The following is a 22094-nucleotide window of genomic DNA, read 5'->3' as shown; positions in this document are numbered from 1 at the left end:
AACTCACGCTCTCCCTCCAAGAGAATTCTGGCTACAACTCGGGCCATGACATTTAACGCATGCTCCGATACAGTGGATCACAATTGTTATCGTATTCTTGTATATGTAATGAAATGTTTCTCGTTCTAGTATAGTTGTATATGTTCTCATAGTATAGTTGTATATGTTCTCTTCCTAGTATAGACTCATGAATGAACTGACTCATTGATCTAGCAGTTGTAATAGTATGATCCTGTGTTACCCCGATGGTAACTTACTAATGGTGTGTCTAGTACATATGAATATGGAAGTACTTTTATGTCTATATATGTATATTTGATATATAATCAATATGGAAACGACCTTCGGATGGTCACCCGAAATTTCCACCAGACCACATCCAAATCGAGGAAAAGGAAATAGGGCAGGTGGCTTTCCTAAGCCCTTTAAACATTATTTATACATCTATACATATATGGGCATGCAATTTATAAGTAGTAAAACAAAGTTTAAATAAAAGCATTTGATAAGTAAAAGAGTTTGTAAAACAGTTTGAATAGTGATAAAATCATTGGTTTCCTAGTTATTAATCACATGTGATTGAAGCAATAACTATAAGTATTTAACTTGTATTCCCCCCATAAAGTATTTAAACATTTAAAATCATTTCAAAGGTTGATTTAAGGGGTATGAACTCACTTGATTGATTGAAGAAAGCGAGATGGAAAACCGGGCAGAGTTTCGTCTTGGGAAACATATTTTTTTTTCTCAGGATTCTCGGGAATCTCAGGAGTAAAATCGACCCTCGGGACTTGAGCAAAAAGACCAGAGCTTCGGGTTTGAACGGGCACGGAAATCGAGGCAAGATCGTGAGAGAAAGAGAGAGAATGAGAAAAATTTCCGGAAAGCCTCGCATCCCTTTTATAGAGGTGCTGAACCGCCTCGGTATGTTGGGCGTACGAGGGTACGCAACGCGTACGAGACGTCATCGCTTACGTATTTCGGATGGGGCGGGTCGGATATCTTCGCATAGGGGCGACGTGGACGATCCGAGGCCCTTGATTCGAGTACGCGGGGCGTACGAGGGTACGCAGGGCGTACTCCGGTCCTATCTGTTGACTCCCCTTCGGATATTACCAACAATTTATATTTAAATTTATATTTATTTTAAATAAACTTCTAAAATTCATATCTCCTTCATACGAACTCCGTTTTCGACGTTCTTTATATCCACGCATAGGTGAGACTACACTCTACAACTTTCGTTTAGACTCCGTTGGCAAATTCCGAAATTATTTTTATTATTTATTAAAAAAAAATGACGTGATTAAGGAATTTCTTTAAAAATTCATAACTTCTTTATCTGTCGTCGGTTTTTGCCAGACTTTTTACCGCTGAAATACCATTGACGAGACCTTCGATTCTCGTTTAGGTCATTCCGGCCAAAAGTCGTTCGATCTCCGATTCGAGTTTTTAGCTGTCTGTTGCTAAGCTGGACTTGGAAAAATCATAACTTCAATATACGAAGTCGGATTTGGGCGTTCTTTTTACGTACGATCATGGTTTGATGACTTTTAAACATAGAAGAAATTTAAATAGGAACTTTTTGGACTTTTTAATATCGAAGTTAATTTCATTAACTCAAAAGTGGTTACAATACTTGACTTTTTAGGTCACTACAAAGAGTTGAAATATCGGGTTGTCACATCATCCCCCCGTTAGAGGGAATTTCGTCCCGAAATTTAAAGTAAGAAAACAATTGTGGATTAGGGAAACAGATGTGGGTACTTGCGTTGCATCTGATCTTCGCGTTCCCAGGTGAATTCAGGTCCTCGCTTTGCATTCCAGCAGACCTTCACGATACGGATGCGACTTTGCTTGGTTTGCTTGACCTCCCGGTCCATGATTTCTACTGCTTCCTCCACGAAGTTGAGGCTCTCGTTGATCTCGATCTCGTCGAGTGGGATTACAAGAGTCTCATCGGATAGACACTTTTTCAAGTTAGATACGTGGAATGTAGAATGTACGTTACGAAGTGCGCATGGTAGGTCGAGTTTGTAAGCTACGGGGCCGACTCTTGCAAGAATCTGGAAAGGCCCTATGTCCCTCGGATTAAGCTTCACACGCTTTCCGAAGCATATCAAGCCCTTCCAGGGTGAGACTTTGAGAAGGACTCGGTCTCCCACCTGAAATTCCAAAGGTTTCCTCCGTTTATCAGCGTAGCTCTTCTGTCGGTCTCTAGAGGCTTTCAATCGTTCACGGATCTGAACGATTTTCTCTGTCGTTTCCCGAATGATCTCCGGACCGGTGAGAGTACTGTCGGAAGCTTGCCCCCTGGCTAATTGGGTATCACCCACCTCAGCCCAGCACAGAGGGGATCTGTACTTCCGGCCGTAGAGAGCTTCAAATGGAGCAGCCTTGATGCTCGTGTGATAGCTGTTATTATAGGAAAACTCGAAAAGGGGTAAATGAGTATCCCATGCCTTCCCAAAGTCAATCACGCAGGCTCGCAACATATCTTCCAGAGTTTGGATGGTCCTCTCACTCTGTCCATTGGTCTGAGGATGGTAGGCTGTGCTCATGTCCAACCTTATTCCTAGGGAATCTTGTAGTGATTGCCAAAATCTTGAAGTGAACCTACTATCTCTATCGGAGATAATGGACATAGGTACACCATGTAGCCGTACGATTTCCCTAATGTATGTTCTCGTAAGTTTCTCCATCTTGTCGTTTTCTTTGATAGGCAGGAAGTGTGCAGACTTGGTCAATCTATCAACGATGACCCATATGGTGTCAAGTCCACCTGTTGTCTTGGGCAACTTGGTTATGAAATGCATAGTGATCTGCTCCCACTTCCATTCCGGGATCTCTGGTTGTTGCAATAAACCAGAGGGATTCTGGTACTCGACCTTAACCTTTGCGCAAGTAAGGCATTTACTCACGAAGGTAGCAACCTATGCTTTCATATTAGGCCATCAGTATAGCTTTTTAAGAGCCAGATACATCTTATCTGAACCTGGGTGGACGGAATACCGAGTGTTGTGCGCCTCGGTCAGGACCAAGTCTCGGAAACCACCGTGTTTCGGTGTCCAGATCCGGTTCATGAAATATAAGCTCCGTCACCCTTGGCTTCTAAATTCTTGTCCATTCCTCTAAGGGATTCATTCGTCACATTTTCAGGTTTCATGGCTTCAAGTTGAGCCTCCTGAATTTGCTTAGACAAGTGTGAATGGATGGTTATTGACAATGACTTGACTTTGCGACCAGAATATTCCTTCCGACTTAGGGCGTCTGCTACTACGTTGGCTTTACCCGGATGATAACGAATATCGCATTCGTAATCACTGAGTAGCTCGACCCACCGTCGTTGTCTCATGTTGAGCTCCTTTTGATCGAAAATGTGTTGTAAACTCTTGTGGTCGGTAAAGATAGTGCTCTTCGTTCCATACAAGTAATGTCTCCAGATCTTCAGAGCAAACACCACTACTCCTAGTTCAAGATCGTGGGTCGTGTAGTTAACCTCGTGTGTCTTCAACTGTCTCGAGGCGTAGACGATGACCTTACCTCGCTGCATCAGGACACATCCAAGCCCTTGATTCGATGCATCGCAATAGACTACGAAGTCTATTATTCCTTCGGGAAGGGATAGTATTGGTGCGGTGCACAAGGCTCCTTTGAGCGTTTGGAACGCTCTTTCTTGTTTCTCTTCCCAGTCAAAGGCCATGCCTTTCTGGGTTAGGGTTGTAAGAGGTTTCGCTATTCGAGAGAAGTTCTGAATGAATCTGCGGTAGTAGCCAGCAAGACCTAGAAATTGACGAATTTCTGTAGGCGTCTTAGGTGCTGATCAGTTCTCAATGGCTTTAATTTTGGATGGGTCCACGTGGATTCCCTCTTCGCTTACCACGTGTCCTAAGAATTCGACTCTCCGGATCCAAAATTCACATTTCGAGAACTTAGCATAAAGCTTCTCTTTTCGTAATGTCTCTAGAACTTGTCGCAGGTGATCGCCATGCTCTTTCTTACTTCGGGAGTAGATTAGGATGTCATCAATGAAAACGATGACGAACTGATCCAAGTAAGGTCGGCATACTCTATTCATCAGATCCATGAAGACTGCGGGCGCATTGTTCAATCCGAATGGCATCACCACGAACTCGTAATGTCCGTAACGAGTTTGGAAGGCTGTCTTCGGCACATCCTCCTCTAGCACTCGTAACTGGTGATATCCAGATCTCAGATCAATCTTAGAAAAATAGTTCGCCCCTTGCAGTTGGTCGAATAGATCATCTATGCGAGGCAGAGGGTAACGATTCTTGACCGTCAGTTTGTTGAGTTCTCTGTAGTCAATACACATACGGAATGATCCGTCTTTCTTCTTAACGAACAAGACTGGTGCTCCCCAAGGTGAGAAACTCGGTCTTATAAAGCCCTTGCTGAGTAGTTCGTTAAGTTGACCAGAGAGTTCCTGCATCTCAGCTGGTGCTAAGCGGTAGGGCGACTTGGCTACTGGGGTAGCTCCTGGGACTAAGTCGATTCTGAACTCGACCTGTCGTTGCGGAGGTAACCCGGGTAGTTCTTCTGGGAAAATGTCGGGGAAGTCGCTCACTACAGGGATGTTCTTTAGTTCTTTCGTTTCGAGGCTCGTGTCGACGACGTGAGCAAGGAATGCATGGTATTCCTTACGCAAATACTTCTGTGCTTGAATACTTGATATGATGCGAAGACTTGCACCGGGTTTGTCGCCGTAGACTATAAGAGTTTCGTTAGACGGAAGGTTTAGACGGACTGCTTTCTCGTAGCACATGATGTCGGCGCGATGAAGGCTTAACCAATCCATGCCAATGATAACGTCGAAATTTTTTATTGAGACTGGCATGAGGTCGATTGGAAATGAATGGTTATCTAGAGTTAGGGTACAACCTAAGTATATGCTACTCGTACTTTCAGTTTTTCCATTAGCCATTTCTACTGTGAATAGTTCTTTGAGTGCGTGCGGTGGTTGATTAAGCATGCGAGCAAATTATGGTTTACAAAGCTTCGCTCCGCTCCACTATCGAACAGAATGAATGCATAGGAGTTATCGAGGAGGAACGTACCAGTCACCACGGTTGGGTCAGCAACTGCTTCCCCGTGGCCTATAGCTAGTACCCTCCCTGCTCCTCCAGCATTCCTCGCTTTGGGGCAGTCCCTCTTAAAGTGGCATGCTTCGCCACATCCATAGCAGGTTGGGCTCGCGCTAGAGCCAGGGACTTGGTTGATAGGTTGTGCCGGGAACTTACAGAAACGGACGGTGTGTCCTTTCCTGTTGCAGTTAGAGCACTGCATTTCACGGCAGGGGCCATTGTGGTGGTAGTTGCATTTGTTGCACTTGGGCGAACTTCCAACATACCGACCCACCGGAGCAGTAGTAGCAACAGCAGGGGTTATTGCGGCATGTATTGCCACAATTTGCTGCTTTTTGGCAGCCTGTTGCTTCTTCTTTTCATCCCAGAATTTCCGCTTAGTATCAGCGGGTTTGGAGGGTTCCGGGATGGCTAGGGTGGTTGTGGTTGCAGGGGTTTTGACTCCATGGTCAATGAGTCGTTGTGCCAATCATTTGGCACTGTCGAAGGTAGCGAGGTTTGATGCTAGAACATTCACTAGCCCCCATATGTACCTCTCGATCTTCTTCCCCTCGGTGGGAACCATATTGGGGCAGAGGGCCACCAGCTCGCTGAATCGGGCATTATAAGCGACCACGTTGGTGCCCTTCATCGTCAGGTTCCAAAGTTCCTGCTCCAGTTTCTGGATCTCACCCCTCGGGCAGTATTCCTCAGCCATGAGGTCTTTCATTGTTTCCCAACCTATGTCGTTGGCTACAACGAGAGTTAGTGCCTTAACATGGCCGTTCCACCATGTCAGGGCCTTTCCTTCAAAGGTGCATGCGGCGTACTTGACTTTACTCGCCGCAGGGCATGAACAGATTTCGAAGACTGATTCAGTCTTCTCGAGCCATTGCGAGAGGGCAATGACTCCGCCGGTGCCGTAAAAAGGCTTCGGTTTGCAATTTGTGAAATCCTTGTATGAGCACTCTCTCGAGCACACATGGGTTTCAACCGGGGTTGATTCCACAGGGGTTCCACCTCTGCTGGCACCAGAAGAGTGATACTGAGCCATGGCAGTTGCCACTGCTGCAACTACGACATCATTCAGGGCTACAATATCGATGACCGGAGGCGGAGGAGGTGGTGGTGCAGGATTATTCCTGGGAGATTTGCGAGGAGGCATCTTTCAGCTATAAGTTTATAAAGATAAGAAAAATGGTAAGAATCAATTTGTAAGCAACGTGAGAGTGACACATGGACTAACTAACCATAGCCCAACAGTTGAAAGAGTGTTTGAAATCACAATAAGGAATATTAGTAGGAAAGCACAAGTGTATAGATTTTTCCCACAGATTAGATAGATTCCAATAATACTGGTATTACTGATGTAATAAGTTCAGGGAAAATCGACCTAACAGTAGGTCTTACATCATACCATATAGAAAAGTTTGACACATCTTAGATTCCTAATTAGAGTACAGAAAGTTAGGAATATTTTACAGACAAGTGCTACTTAGAGCACAGATGTTAAAGGCTATTCTTTAATCAAAAGACAGAGATGTACTAGACATCATCTAACGGCGATGGGAATTTCCCGGGCGAGCCCTGAGGTCGGACACTTGACGAAACACCTCTTGAAGGTGTCGATCCTGAGCCCTCTGACGAGCTCGAAGTTCAAAGATTTCAGCTCGTGAGGCAGCCAGCTGCTGCTGCAGGGTTTCATTGGTTCTCCGGGTCCGTTCCATGTCTTCTTCAAGACGGCGGATGCAGACTGTGTTGACACCTGAGTTGGCATCAATCTCCATGACCCGGTCGATGGCTGCTCGACCTTGCTCGACATTACGAGCTATTCTGCGGATAACGACAGGTAGAGCTCAGTCAGCAGAGCCACCATCGCTGACGTTGTAAAAGCCTCGGTCCCCAAAGTATGGTAAGGGTTGACCTTGTTCATCACTCCAGCGATTCAAGTTGTTTTCCCACAAGGGAGTAGGACCTGGAAAAGATGGCCGAGGGTTGTTGTTCGGGGCTTGACCTACGAGCGGTAGGTTGTTGACTTCAGGCTCGGAGTCGGATCCATTAGAAAAGCCTTCTGCGAGGTGATCATCCAAAGGGATTGGATGCTCATCTTCGGGCTCTTCATCGATCGACCCGACATTGCCTTCATTTGGAAAGTACGGGTCGCCATGATGGAATCCAGCCATTTAGATCTACGCGAGAAGAGAGGTATAATAATATAGTATACGTGTAACTAGTAGTACAAAATACACCTATAGTATTTAAAGTTTAAGTTTTACTGATCTTCTTGTGCTATTGTTGGTAAGTTTTTAGACTTGTTAACCTATCACAACCATTCTAGGGAATATGCTAATCACTCCTAGGACCAACATAGTTGATCAGGCTATGCCATTCCCAGGATTGACCATACATCCCCGAGCTCACTTGTGATATTTAACAATCGTAATACTTTTGTTCTTGTCATTGTGACATTGATTTTAGTATGAATGCAGACTAGTATACTTAATTAATTATTTTAATATTTAAAGTATAGACTCTTGGTCAGAGTTTAATCCCTAATGGGTTTATAGTTTAGTATATCTTTTATGGGTTGATATACTTGATTCACTATAAACAATGCTCTGATACCAATCTGTCACACCCCAAAACCAAGAACGGCGGAAAAGTTCTGGGGCGGAGGACGTTATGTAAAGTATCACAACACAGTAAATGTAAATAAGCAAACAACATCATCCATTGCATTAAATATATAATTTTAATACAAGCGTGTTCGTACAGTTTTAGACACCAAAAATATAATGTGAATCAAAATAATATGATGAGTCTTTAATGCGCTCTATCTTCTCAAAAGCTGGCATCGGTACCTGTCTACTGATGACCTGAGAATACAAGTTATTTTGAAAGAGTTTATCAGCATTAAGCTGGTGCGTTCATAAGTATTTTAGTGTCGATGTTTGTTATCATAACGTTTGAACCTGTCGTAAGTATAAGTTGTAAATTGTATGTAAGTGTTTGTAAAAGTTTGAATCTCTCAGAAAAACCTATATTTTCTATTAAAGTAGCCTTCTACCAGGGCTTAAATGTTTTGTATGCTCGTTTGTTGTAAAAGTGTGTAATTTCCCAAGTGTAACTATCATTTAGCAAAATATAGTTTGTACATCAATGTTTAAGTGAGGTTATCACTAAAAATATGTAATAGGTAAATCATTGTAGTACTGTAGTTTTGTATTATAGGAACTACTGCTGTACTAACTACCTTAAACCAGATTTATATTAAGGTATAATGTGATAATGTCACCATACTATCGACTGATAACAACGACATAAAGAACGGTCGTAATAACGGAATGACGTGTGGCACCCACAGACCTGCAGGTCCGGCTGTAGCTAGCAGCAAGGTGTAGGATAGTCAATCCAGTATAGATCTATACGCAAACTCACGCTCTCCCTCCAAGAGAATTCTGGCTACAACTCGGGCCATGACATTTAACGCATGCTCCGATACAGTGGATCACAATTGTTATCGTATTCTTGTATATGTAATGAAATGTTTCTCGTTCTAGTATAGTTGTATATGTTCTCATAGTATAGTTGTATATGTTCTCTTCCTAGTATAGACTCATGAATGAACTGACTCATTGATCTAGCAGTTGTAATAGTATGATCCTGTGTTACCCCGATGGTAACTTACTAATGGTGTGTCTAGTACATATGAATATGGAAGTACTTTTATGTCTATATCTGTATATTTGATATATAATCAATATGGAAACGACCTTCGGATGGTCACCCGAAATTTCCACCAGACCACATCCAAATCGAGGAAAAGGAAATAGGGCAGGTGGCTTTCCTAAGCCCTTTAAACATTATTTATACATCTATACATATATGGGCATGCAATTTATAAGTAGTAAAACAAAGTTTAAATAAAAGCATTTGATAAGTAAAAGAGTTTGTAAAACAGTTTGAACAGTGATAAAATCATTGGTTTCCTAGTTATTAATCACATGTGATTAATGCAATCACATGTGATTGAAGCAATAACTATAAGTATTTAACTTGTATTCCCCCCCATAAAGTATTTAAACATTTAAAATCATTTCAAAGGTTGATTTAAGGGGTATGAACTCACTTGATTGATTGAAGAAAGCGAGATGGAAAACCGGGCAGAGTTTCGTCTTGGGAAACGAATTTTTTTTCTCGGGATTCTCGGGAATCTCGGGAGTAAAATCGACCCTCGGGACTTGAGCAAAAAGACCAGAGCTTCGGGTTTGAACGGCCACGGAAATCGAGGCAAGATCGTGAGAGAAAGAGAGAGAATGAGCAAAATTTCCGGAAAGCCTCGCATCCCTTTTATAGAGGTGCTGAACCGCCTCGGTACGCTGGGCGTACGAGGGTACGCAGCGCGTACGAGACGTCATCGCTTACGTATTTCGGATGGGACGGTGGGTCGGATAGCTTCGCATAGGGGCGACGTGGACGATCCGAGGCCCTTGATTCGAGTACGCGGGGCGTACGAGGGTACGCAGGGCGTACTCCGGTCCTATCTGCTGACTCCCCTTCGGATATTACCAAGAATTTATATTTAAATTTATATTTATTTTAAATAAACTTCTAAAATTCATATCTCCTTCATACGAACTCCGTTTTCGACGTTCTTTATATCCACGCGTAGGTGAGACTACACTCTACAACTTTCGTTTAGACTCCGTTGGCAAATTCCGAAATTATTTTTATTATTTATTTAAAAAAAATGACGTGATTAAGGAATTTCTTTAAAAATTCATAACTTCTTTATCTGTCGTCGGTTTTTGCCAGACTTTTTACCGCTGAAATACCATTGACGAGACCTTCGATTCTCGTTTAGGTCATTCCGGTCAAAAGTCGCTCGATCTCCGATTCGAGTTTTTAGCTGTCTGTTGCTAAGCTGGACTTGGAAAAATCATAACTTCAATATACGAAGTCGGATTTGGGCGTTCTTTTTACGTACGATCATGGTTTGATGACTTTTAAACATAGAAGAAATTTAAATAGGAACTTTTTGGACTTTTTAATATCGAAGTTAATTTCATTAACTCAAAAGTGGTTACAATACTTGACTTTTTAGGTCACTACAAAGAGTTGAAATATCGGGTTGTCACAGAACTCTATCACTACCACATATCATATCACGCTAGCATATAACATATCAGGTAGTAGCAACACAGATGAATATCACAAGGACAAACATCTAACATACAATCCCTACTCGTGGGCCGACATTATGTTCGTAGACCCACCGCTACTGGAAGGTAAATCACCTCGAATCTGTGTTTGTCTAATAATCATGCAAAGTTGATTTCCAAGGTTATGATCCTATCTAGCATACATGGGGAACAATTTTAACTAGAATAAAAAATAGAACTACGTACCTTGTTGTTGGTTTTGATCCTTGAAAGCTTGTGAGCCTAGCACCCCAAGTGGGATTCCTCAAATGCTTCACACAACACCAAATGCTATGGAGTAAACTTGGAGAGAAAGTATAACACTCTAAAAATCGGCTCTAGCCCTCAAGCATGCATATGTAGCCGATTTTGGGACAAACATGAGCTTTATATAGTGTTGACACATTTAGGGTTACACCATGTAAACCCTAATGTGTCATGACTCTTCATTTCCATGACCCATGGGTTTGTAACTCCCATGGAGCCTCGAAGCATCCAATGTGTTTAACCCAACTTGATTATCCATGGAGCCTCTTAACCCACTATATAAGTTATGGATGATTTACGTAATCAACCTATATATTTAATTAGTTATATTTTGATCACTTAATTAATTCTAAAATTAATTCTTGATCAAACTAATTAAATAATATTATTAATATATTAGAACTTATAATATATTAATAAACCACAAGTGTTATTTCTCTCATTTAGTCTATCCAATTGCATGGTGCCATGCAACCCAAATGGACCATGCCGGGTCGGGTCAAGTACATACCAGAAATAGTTATGGACTTAGACACCTTATCCAACAGTCTCCCACTTGGACAAGTCTAATAACTATAACTACAAGTATGACTTCAGGAACCGCTCGACAATCGTAGCTCTTTTCAAGGTTTCTCGGAATTGAGAAGATGATGGTACGCCATTTCAGATTAGGGATCATATAATCCTCTGTTCTTAGATATCAGCCGGACAAACACATGGAACATGGTCTTGCTTATTGTCCAGCAGTTTGTTTCCCGATTTCCGATTTGTTTGACATAGAACTTAATTGAACACATCAACTTAGTTCTGACCGGCCCAGTACATAGGTCAAAACAAAATCATCAAGGGGCCCAGATATCAGCTTCTTATCCAAGAAGGAACAGATAAACTTCGACTCATATGCTTGTTCTACTACTTGTTAAATTACACACAAACGCACGTTTTATAACATCGAGTTACCAATGCGGTTTCGCACGTTCAATGCATAACTAACTCATAGTTAACAAGTCATATCTCTAGGTTTGAAGACTTATATGATATTACCGTCTCGCGATCACTCGAGATAAAATTCCATGAAGTGATACCAGCGAGCGTGGGTTGAATCCAATATTCAGAACTTATGAGCACTCACGAGTGTTGAGGCCATGTCCAACAACTTAGACCTCTACAACCAAATCATGACAGTCTTACTTCATATCTACTTCCAACATATGATTGAATGTGGATAATTTGAATAATATGTAAAACAACATAAATATTCTGGAAGTCAAAACATGCAAAAGAAATAATAGTAAACGATTGACAAGAGATAGCAACACTTTACTCATAAATAAACACAACTTTTATTCATCATCAAATGTCAATTAAATTTTACAAATTTCAAAATTATCTAACTACTAAGACTAATATCATCATTCAGCCCTATGCTCCTAGCATGCTGGAGATGCTTAACCCTACCTAGTCCCTTCGTGAGGGGATCTGCCGGGTTCTCATCCGATGATACCCTCTTTGCCATGAGAAGTCCTTCTTCTATAGGATGTCTTATGAAATGGTATTTTCTGTCAATGTTTCTGGATCTCCCGTGATCCCTTGGTTCCTTGGCTAAGGCAATAACACTTTCACTATCACAGAAAATCTCTATAGGCTTCGATATAGCTAGAATAACTCCAAGGTCTCCGATGAAGTTATTTAGCCATATAGCCTCTTTTTGCGCCTTGCTTGCCGCTATATACTCTGATTCGCAAGTTGAATATGCCACTGTCTCCTGCTTGGAACTTTTCCAAGAGATTGCTCTTCCGTTTAAGGTAAAGACCCAGCCCGACTGAGAGCGGAAATAATCCCTATCAGTCTGGAAGCTAGCATCACTATACCCCACGACTCTCAAGTCATCACTCCCACCAAGGGTAAGGACCCAGTCCTTAGTCCTCCGCATGTACTTGAGAATGTCCTTTACCGCTGTCCAGTGAGCCTTACCAGGATTCCCCTGATACCTGCTAACCATGCTTAATGCAAAGGCTACATCAGGACAACTACAGGTCATAGCATACATGATCGAGCCTACTGCCGAACAATAAGGTACCCGACTCATTTCTGCTATCTCATCCTCAGTACTCGGGCTCTGAGTCTTACTTAGTCTAGTGTTACTCTGGATGGGTAACTCTCCTTTCTTGGAATCTTGCATGCTGAATCTCTTCAGTACCTTATCCAAGTATGTACTCTGACTAAGTCCAATTAGTCTTTTACTCTGGTTTCTCAAAATCCTTATTCCTAGAATATAGGCAGCTTCTCCTAGATCCTTCATAGCAAAACACTTCCCAAGTCAGGACTTAACTTCCTGCAGAGTTGGGATGTCATTTCCTATGAGTAGTATGTCATCCACATACAGTACCAAAAAACTAAATATACTCCCACTAGCCTTGACATATACACAAGATTCATCTTCACTCCTAGAGAAGCCAAACTCTTTGACTTTCTCATCAAAGCATAGATTCCATCGGCGAGGTGCTTGCTTTAATCCATAGATGGATTTCTCAAGCTTACACACTCTATTAGGGTACTATGTGTTGACAAAACCCTCTGGTGGATTCATGTAAACATCCTCAGCCAACTTTCCATTAAGGAAAGCGGTTTTGACATCCATTTGCCATATTTCATAGTCATGAAATGCAGCTATGGCTAACAATACCCTAATAGACTTAATCTTGGTTACTAGTGAAAAGGTCTCATCATAATCAACTCCTGGAGTTTGAGAAAAGCCCTTTGCAACCAATCGTGCCTTATAAGTGTGTACATTACCATCCATGTCGGTCTTCTTCTTGAAGATCCATTTGCACCCAACTGTCTTACGACCTAGCACATTGTCAACCAAGTCCCAGACCTGATTGTCATACATGGATTGTATCTCGCTATCCATTGTCTGTTTCCATTTAGCAGACTCAGGGCCAGCCATCGCTTCCGCATAGGTGTTAGGTTCATCCAGGCCTACTAGTCTCTCATCACTAATAAGTGTCTCACCTTCCGCAGTAATATGGAAACCATAGTAATGCTTAGGTACATTCCTAACCATTGTGGAACGCCTCAGAGGTACAACTGGAGGTATAATTGGATCAACAGGAGGTTCCTCCTCAAGTTGACTGCTAGGGTTTGAGGTTCCTTCACCACTTGACTCTTGAAGTTCTTCAAGGTCAATTAGCCTCCTAATGTCTCCTTGGCTTATGAACTCTCTCTCTCTCTCTCTCTCTCTCTCTCTCGAAAGACAGTCCTCCTTGGTACAAAGACCACATTCTCACTAGGTCTCTAGAAGAGGTAACCAAAGGATTTTTGTGGGTAGCCGATGAAAATACACCTCTTGCTTCGAGGTTCGAGCTTGTCATGAGTCTCGCATCTCACAAAAGCCTCGTAACCCCAAACCTTGATGTGGGCTAGACTAGGAACTTTTCTAGTCCACATCTCGTGAGGTGTTTTGGCAACCTTCTTTGTAGGGACTAGATTAAGGATATGGGTGGCAATCTCTAAGGCATACCCCCAAAATGAGATTGGTAGCGTAGCTCGACTCATCATGGAATAAACCATGTCCAACAAGGTTCGATTACGCCTCTCAGCTACACCATTCAACTGTGGTGTCGTGGGAGGTGTCAATTGTGAGACAATCCCACATTCCTTTAGATAGTCGAGGAACTCAGTACTAAGATACTCACCACCATGATCGAATCGAAGCATCTTAATGTTCCTGCCCAATTGATTCTCAACTTCTTGTTTAAATTCCTTAAACTTTTCGAAAGTCTCTGACTTATGCTTGATTAAGTAGACATATCCATATCTACTGTAATCATCAATAAAAGTCAAATAATAACGATTAGCATCCCTTGTGGCATGTTTGAAGGGCCCACACTCATCCGTGTGTACAAGATCCAACAAACCTTCACCCCTCTCACACGAACCTGTGAAGGGTGACTTTGTCATTTTTCCAAGTAAGCATGTTCACAACTATCATCTGACCTTAGGTCAAATGACTCCAAGACTCCATCCTTTTGGAGTTGGCCTATGCATTTCTTGCTTATATGTCCAAGACGGCAATGCCATAATGATGCTTTATCCAAGTTATTACCATTAGTAGAATCAATACACATTACATTATTTCCTAAGTTATCTACAACAGACACAACTTCATACACACCATCACAAGGTAATGCTTTAAAATAAACACATTATTAAAGAAAGCATTTATTCCACCAATTTCATTATCAAAAGAAAATGTAAAACCTTGTTTATACAAAGCATGAAAGGAAATAACATTTCTTGCCATTTCTGGCAAATAACAACATTTATTCAAATCTAAAGTATATCCACTACTAAGAAACAAAGTATAAACTCCAATCTTGGTGGCAGGTGAAACTTTCCTATTCCCCATGATTAAGTTTATCTTTCCATGCTCCACATTCTCACTTCTTCTTAGTCACTACAATTCAGAACAAATATGAATACCGCAACCGGTATCAAGGACCCAAGAGTTAGAATAGAGTGAATTATTAGATGATATAGTGTAAATACCTGCATGGTTGGGTTTTACTTTCCCATCCTTCAAATCTTGCTGGTATTTTGGACAGTTACGCTTCCAGTGCGCCTTTTCATGGCAGTAGAAGCATTCAACCTCTTTGGGATCAGAAGAAGGTGTAACGAAACCTTTCTTGGTTCTGCTAGAAGAGGAGCCATCAAGAGTCTTACCCTTGGTACCCTTCGAAGGGTTCTTTCTCTTCTTCCCTCTACCTTTCCCGATTGCCAGGACAGGTGCTGAGTTTGGAGTAGTAGCAGGAGTAGTCACAACCGACTTACCTTAAAGACCTGATTATGCGGTCATTAGGAGTCCCTGAAGTTTGCTAAGTGTAACTTCCTCCTTATTCATGTGATATGTCATGCGGAATTGATCATAACACGAAGGTAAGGAGTGCAAAATAATATTTATTGCTAACTCCTCAGGGAAGTTCACATTCAACTTCATCAATCGATCCACATACCTTTGCATTTTCTGCATGTGGCTTGTGATGGGTTCACCATCTTTCATTCGGGCTGTGATCATATTGGAGATGATTTCATATCGCTCTTGACGAGCACTCTGATGGTAGCGGTCCATCAAATCCTGGTGCATCTCAAAAGGATAGTAGTCCTCATAGGAGTTTTGGAGCTCGGCTGTCATGGTGGCCATCATGATGCGTGCCACTTTGGTAGCATCTCTTTCATGAACCTCATATTCAGCAAGCTCGTCAGGAGTAACAGTTGGCTCAGGCACCTTGAGCTCCTTGTCTAGAACATATTCCTTGTTCTCGTAATGAGTGATCATCCTGATGTTTCTGATCCAATCAGTAAAGTTGGATCCATTAATGATGACTCTCCCACAAAGGTTCATGAGAGAGAAAGAGCCAGTAGGGTTTGAGCCAGGAGTAGAATTATTGGAAGACATTTGAAGAGAAGAAAGATAAGTTTAGTTTATATATAGAGATAGTCCTTAATAAAACACCCAAATGTAATATTAAGGCTAGGATCCAATCACAATATATTATAACCTAGAAGAGGGATGCCGTAATCCAAGTTATAACATATTTGAAAGGTAGGTGAATGACGATTCACCAATTTCCACCATGAAAACGAAATATAAATTATTAGGTTTTATTTGGTTTTTTTAGAAATTCCTAGATTCTTTGAGATTCATTGAACTTTTCAATGGCATGTTTCAATCTCGAGTGTGCCCTTCATGTTTTGTGACTGGGATACCGAGGATCACAAAACAAGGTGTGAAGTAACCATGCAAATTACTTGGTACCCTTAATGTTTTTCACTTAATCGTTGTGCCGGTAAACCACACGCGCTCCTTCCGACCTCATGAAAAACCTTAAGTCACCCTTTGCCTTCCTTGTTAAGTCCAAGTTAGTGTGCCGGTAAACCATACACGCTCCACCAACGACTTAAACAAGGTGCAAAGTGTAATTTCATGGATTAGCACCTTATTCACATTTTTCCTAAAGTAAATAAGATTGGGAATTCATAAAACATTTAGTTACTTTATAATAATCATTATACTTTTAATGAGAATTTTTTAAGTCATTGTCCTACCCGTTCGGCTAACGACCCTCCACCAGTCAAGCAAGCGGTGGGTGAGAGTGGACACCCATTAAGTTGCCATTTTATATGCAACAACCTTATACCCACCTTATAGACTAGCTTCGTGAATGAGGCATACTAGCGGTAAGACGACTTTGATCTTATACATATATATATATATATATATATATATATATATTATTAACTTATAATATTATAAGTTTAAGGGTTGAATTTTAAATTTTAAAACTCTAAGTGTTGGAACTAAAGTTTTTAATATGAATTTACTTGTTCCAAAACTTGAGGGCAAGTTTTGTAAACTTTCAATACTTTTCATTTCTTGTAACTTATGAGTTAATTAGAGTATTAAAAATGAAGACTCTTCATTTTTCTAACTCTTGTGTTCTTTTAATGGTTTTAATTCAAGTGTGACTTTTGGTTTTCCATAACTTGAGGACAAGTTATGGACTCCATTATAACACATTATGATCAAGAATTAAACTACCAAGTAGGTTACAAGTAATTCCTATGATCATCTAAATTCATAAGATCAAGAACATGAATATCCATATCAAAGTTTCAAGACCATATGAACACATATAATCATGAAAAATTGATATTTGCCATTGTAAATGGATTAGAACAAACATTACCCCATCTAAAACAAGTTTTATAACACCAAAACAGTTTAGGGTAATGTTTCTAGTCCATTTCCAGCAGCAAAAGTCGAAAATCTGCATTCTGTGGCTCCTACTCGCCAAGTGCACGAACCTACTCGGCAAGTAGGTTGAAGATACACATGAACTCGGTGAGTCCCCCCATGGACTCGGCGAGTTCATCAGGCAGATTGCACAAAATCGACTTTTTTCAACTATTTATCACAAATAACAAAAAAACAAGCCTAGGCTCTGATACCACTGATGGGTTTTGAGCATTCTAACACTTCCTAAGTATACATGCAACCCTAATAACCTTGGATCTATGTTTGTCTAATAATCATGCAAATTTTATTTTTAAGGTTATGATCCTATCTAGCATACATGGGGAATAATTTTAACTAGAATAAAAGATAGAACTACATACCTTGTTGTTGATTGTGATCCTTGAAACCTTGTGAGCCTAGTACCCCAAGTGTGATGCCTCAAATGCTTCACACAACACCAAATGCTATGGAGTAAACTTGGAGAGAAAGTATAACACTCTAAAAATCGGCTCTATCCCTCAAGCATGCATATGTAGCCGATTTTGGGAAAAACATGAGCTTTATATAGTGTTGACACATTTAGGGTTACACCATGTAAACCCTAATGTGTCATGACTCTTCATTTCCATAACTCATGGGTTTGTAACTCCCATGGAGCCTCCATGGAGTATCCAATGGGTTTAACCCAACTTGATTATCCATGGAGCCTCTTAGCCCACTATATAAGCTATGCATGATTTACATAATCAACCCATATATTTAATTAGTTATCTTTTGATCACTTAATTAATTCTAAAATTAATTCTTGATCAAACTAATTAAATAATATTATTAATATATTAGAACTTATAATATATTAATAAACAACAAGTGTTATTTCTCTCATTTAGTCTATCCAATCGCATGGTGCCATGCAACCCAAATGGACAATGCCGGGTCGGGTCAAGTACATACCAGAAATAGTTATGGACTTAGACACCTTATCCAACATCTGCCTGCTGCTGCTCTGGAAATCCTCCGGCTACAATCCCCACAAACAGTTAGTCAGAAACCGACATCTACTCTTAGGGTAAAATGACCATTTTACCCCCTAACCAGGTCGAAGTCAAAGTCAACTTCTAGTTGACCTAACTCGCTGAGTTGGCTCGCCAACTCGCCGAGTCCCTATCCTTCCATTAGACCTCATACCCGTCTCTACTCATCGAGTTAGGCGATGACTCGATGAGTTTTCCTTCTAAATGAACATCGACTGAATCCTCATCCGACTCGCCGAGTTGTATGAACAATTCGTCGAGTTCATCATCAACTGATACACAGGTCCTGTCCTTGGCTCGCTGAGTTGTATGAACAACTCGTCGAGTTCATCCTCATCCTTAGAAGATTGCCTTGGACTCGCCGAGTCTGTTCATGCACTCGCCGAGTCCCATGAATATCCAGAACAATGGCTTAATCCAGAATGTTGGGTCACGCCATGGGGCCCCCTTAAAACCTTTCCACACTCAACTGGGTCCTTATGACCCTCAACTGATATGGGACAGAACCTTGGACTCGCCGAGTCCAAGAACGGACTCGTCAAGTTGGTCACAACCACTCAATGGATCTTCGATTTCTGATGTACAACCTTTGATCAAAAGATAGATCTATGCTTCTACAATTGATATAGCACGTAAAGTTACAAACTTTAAGTGCTTGAATGGGACTTTGAGCTTAAAAGGTCCTTAAACAAGCCCTCTCAAAGTATGGGGTCTTCTTTGAGTGCAAGAGCCACACCTTTCTGCCTTGTAACCCCTATAAGGGCCTAGATCCGAAACATCAACTCCAAACCATGCTTGCAATTATGGTTGGTGATCAAAATGGCTTAGAAAAGCCCTAAATCTTCAAAAAATGGTATCTAGCAAATGGAAGAGCAAGGTACAAGCTTTTTACCTTCAATGAGCTGAAAATAGTGCACAAACTTGAACCCTTTAGCCTCCTCTTGTTCCTTCAAGCTTTTCCTTCCCTCCTTGGATCACAAAAGCACCAAAGTCACTCCAAATGCCTTTGATTGCTTCAATAACGGCTAGGGTTTGCTATGGGGGTCTTCTGGGAGTAAATGGGACGAAGGAGGTCGAGTTAAGGTGTTTAAATAGGGTGCAAACCCTCGGATTAGGGTTTTTGTGCAAACAGGGTCTACTTGCCGAGTTTGGGACCCGACTCGCCCGAGTCCATCGCTTAAGCCCCGCATCCCTTCTCGCTTCTACTCGGCGAGTTGGACCTTCAACTCGCCGAGTCCAAGCCCAAAATGCAAAGTATTTAACAAAACAATATGTACCAAGAACCAGGTGCTACACAATATCTCATCATAAATTCCTCCAAACAAACCCTAAAGCTCCATGAAAAGTAGATCTAGAAGGAATAAAGTCAAGATGACGAATCCTTACCTCAAAACAACCTCTAACTGAAGAGTAAACCAAATCTCCTCAAGCCTCCTTGATCCAAGCTTCTTAATCTTCAAGACTTCCTTCCAAAATCCACTTATCTAAGCTCCAAAATGATCCCAAGGCTCTCACTTATGATTTTAGGGCTGTTGATTCTTAGGAGAGTAATAAGGGGCCGAAATGGGGCTTAAGGCTCCTTATCTAGAGTGCAAACCCTAGGAATTAGGGTTTCTCATTCCAACACGGACTCGTCGAGTCCAGCCTCCGACTCGGCGAGTCCGGTCACTTCACACGTGTCCGACATACGCTTAGACTCGATGAGTTGCAGCTCCTACTCGTTGAGCTCCTCTTTTCCAATTTACACTTTTCCCCCTGAACTTTTAATTCTGACTTGGGATGTTACAATTCTCCCCCACTTAAATTAGGCTTCGTCCTCGAAGCCTGCTACATCACACAATTCCAGATACTACTCCCACAATGCACCTCCTGGCTTCAAACGACCTAGGTTCCTCCAAACACTGCTATCAAACCCCTATAAAGTCCAACTGTTTCTCACAGAGTCACGAAAACTGCTACAAGCCGGCCACCGACTTCCTTCTCTAATGACAACACTTATCCACCATTGATCACCCGATGGTACTTCCATCGTTCTAAATCACATAAACACTTGTCTCTTACAAACTAGATATCATCCTGAACCACCGGGTGCTGGCCCGGTACCAACTGCTATCCCTTTCCTCGACTGGCATATCCTTTTTCAAATTCACTTCTGGGACTCATCCCGCTTCCTTTCCGAATCCAACTCTTTTCTTTCCGTGCTAACAGGATGACACATCCTTCAGTTCCTGAGCAACTCCCTTGAGCTCCCCTCTGCAATCACATACACATGCTGAGCCTGCTCCACATCCTCGGGTTGGAAAAAAAACCTGACACTCTAACGATACCATCAGACATCCCCAAGATGAATTACCACTATATACATAACCCATGATTGCTCCCATACCTGGATTCCAAGGACCTACCCTTGCATCCCTTCCGGACTCCTCATGTCCGATACCACCAGAATTCCTTCCGCGATCTCAACAGACACCCAATTCGGATGTGCTTCCAAACCACTGGCACAATCACGGTGCTCAACATCCTTAATTGAAATACTCTCAATCATCCATTCTCACTACTTCTTTCACATCTGTGATCCAACACTCCCTCCCGGAGTTACATACCTTCCCTTTTTCCTTATCCAAGGAAATCTACTTGCTAACCTTGCCACTTCAGACAACTGCCACGGTGCTCACACTCCACTCTACACTATCCCTTGTAGAGTAATCACTATTTTATGCATCACATATACTCTGAATCTGATCACAATAACTATTGAAGTCCATACCCCACCTTTCACTAACATGATCAATACCCGGGGCCAGACCTACTGTTTGCTATTGCATGGCGACATAATCACCCATTCTCCGTACACAGATCCGCTAATGCATACGAGTCTTCAGCATGACTGGACCGCCTTACCAGGCCTTCGGCCTAACTGGTACACCTTCCGGCCTGATTGATACGCTTTTCGGCCTTCAGTCTCCCCAGTCCGCTCAAACTATCCATACATCATCCCGAGCAATTCCTCCTGGGAATCTATCCCATACATACTGTTCTATCCCTCTAGGGGTTCCGAACTCCAACTCCATTCCATATACCCAGATCTCGGCCTAATCCTAGGCCTCACAACAACCAATCACCCTATCCGGAATCCTTGGTCTGTACTGTGACAACCCAAAAATTTCTATTCTGTACAACCATCCACTTTAATTGAAGTCAAAACTATTTCTCCTAACTTTCAAGCTTTTAGAATAAGTTTGAGTGGTCTAAAGTTAGTACTTCAAGAGATGACTGGAGAGAGAATGCCCTAGTTTTTATTGTACATCTATTAGGTTCCAAAAACACCAAGAGTTTAGAGTTTATGGCCCAAAATGGCATTAGGGCCGTAAACCCTAAAGGCTATATAAGTAAGACTTAGCCATTTTTAGTTCATTTCATCCATTTCAACTAGAGAAAACCCGATTTCTCTCCCAAGGATCTTCAATCGTTCATCCTAAATTGTAATTACTTCAACCCTATAGTGTATTAAAGTGTATTACATGCCTAGATGTCATTGAAATCATCCAAATAACTCAAGGACAAGGTGTTTACGGCCCAAGATCCTCTTGGACCGTAAACACTAAAAATGAGGCCAAAAGTGTACCCTATGTACCTATAAACCTTGGAAACAAACCTAGAACCTTCACTTGATGTGTTTAGCACACAAAAGTCACCAAAATACCCCATT

Source organism: Lactuca serriola, chromosome 8 (assembly GCF_051521515.1).
Source record: "Lactuca serriola cultivar US96UC23 chromosome 8, Lser_US96UC23_V15, whole genome shotgun sequence".
Lineage (NCBI taxonomy): Eukaryota > Viridiplantae > Streptophyta > Magnoliopsida > Asterales > Asteraceae > Lactuca > Lactuca serriola.
The sequence above is the reverse complement of the archived record's forward strand: the minus strand, read 5'-3'. Positions refer to the sequence as shown.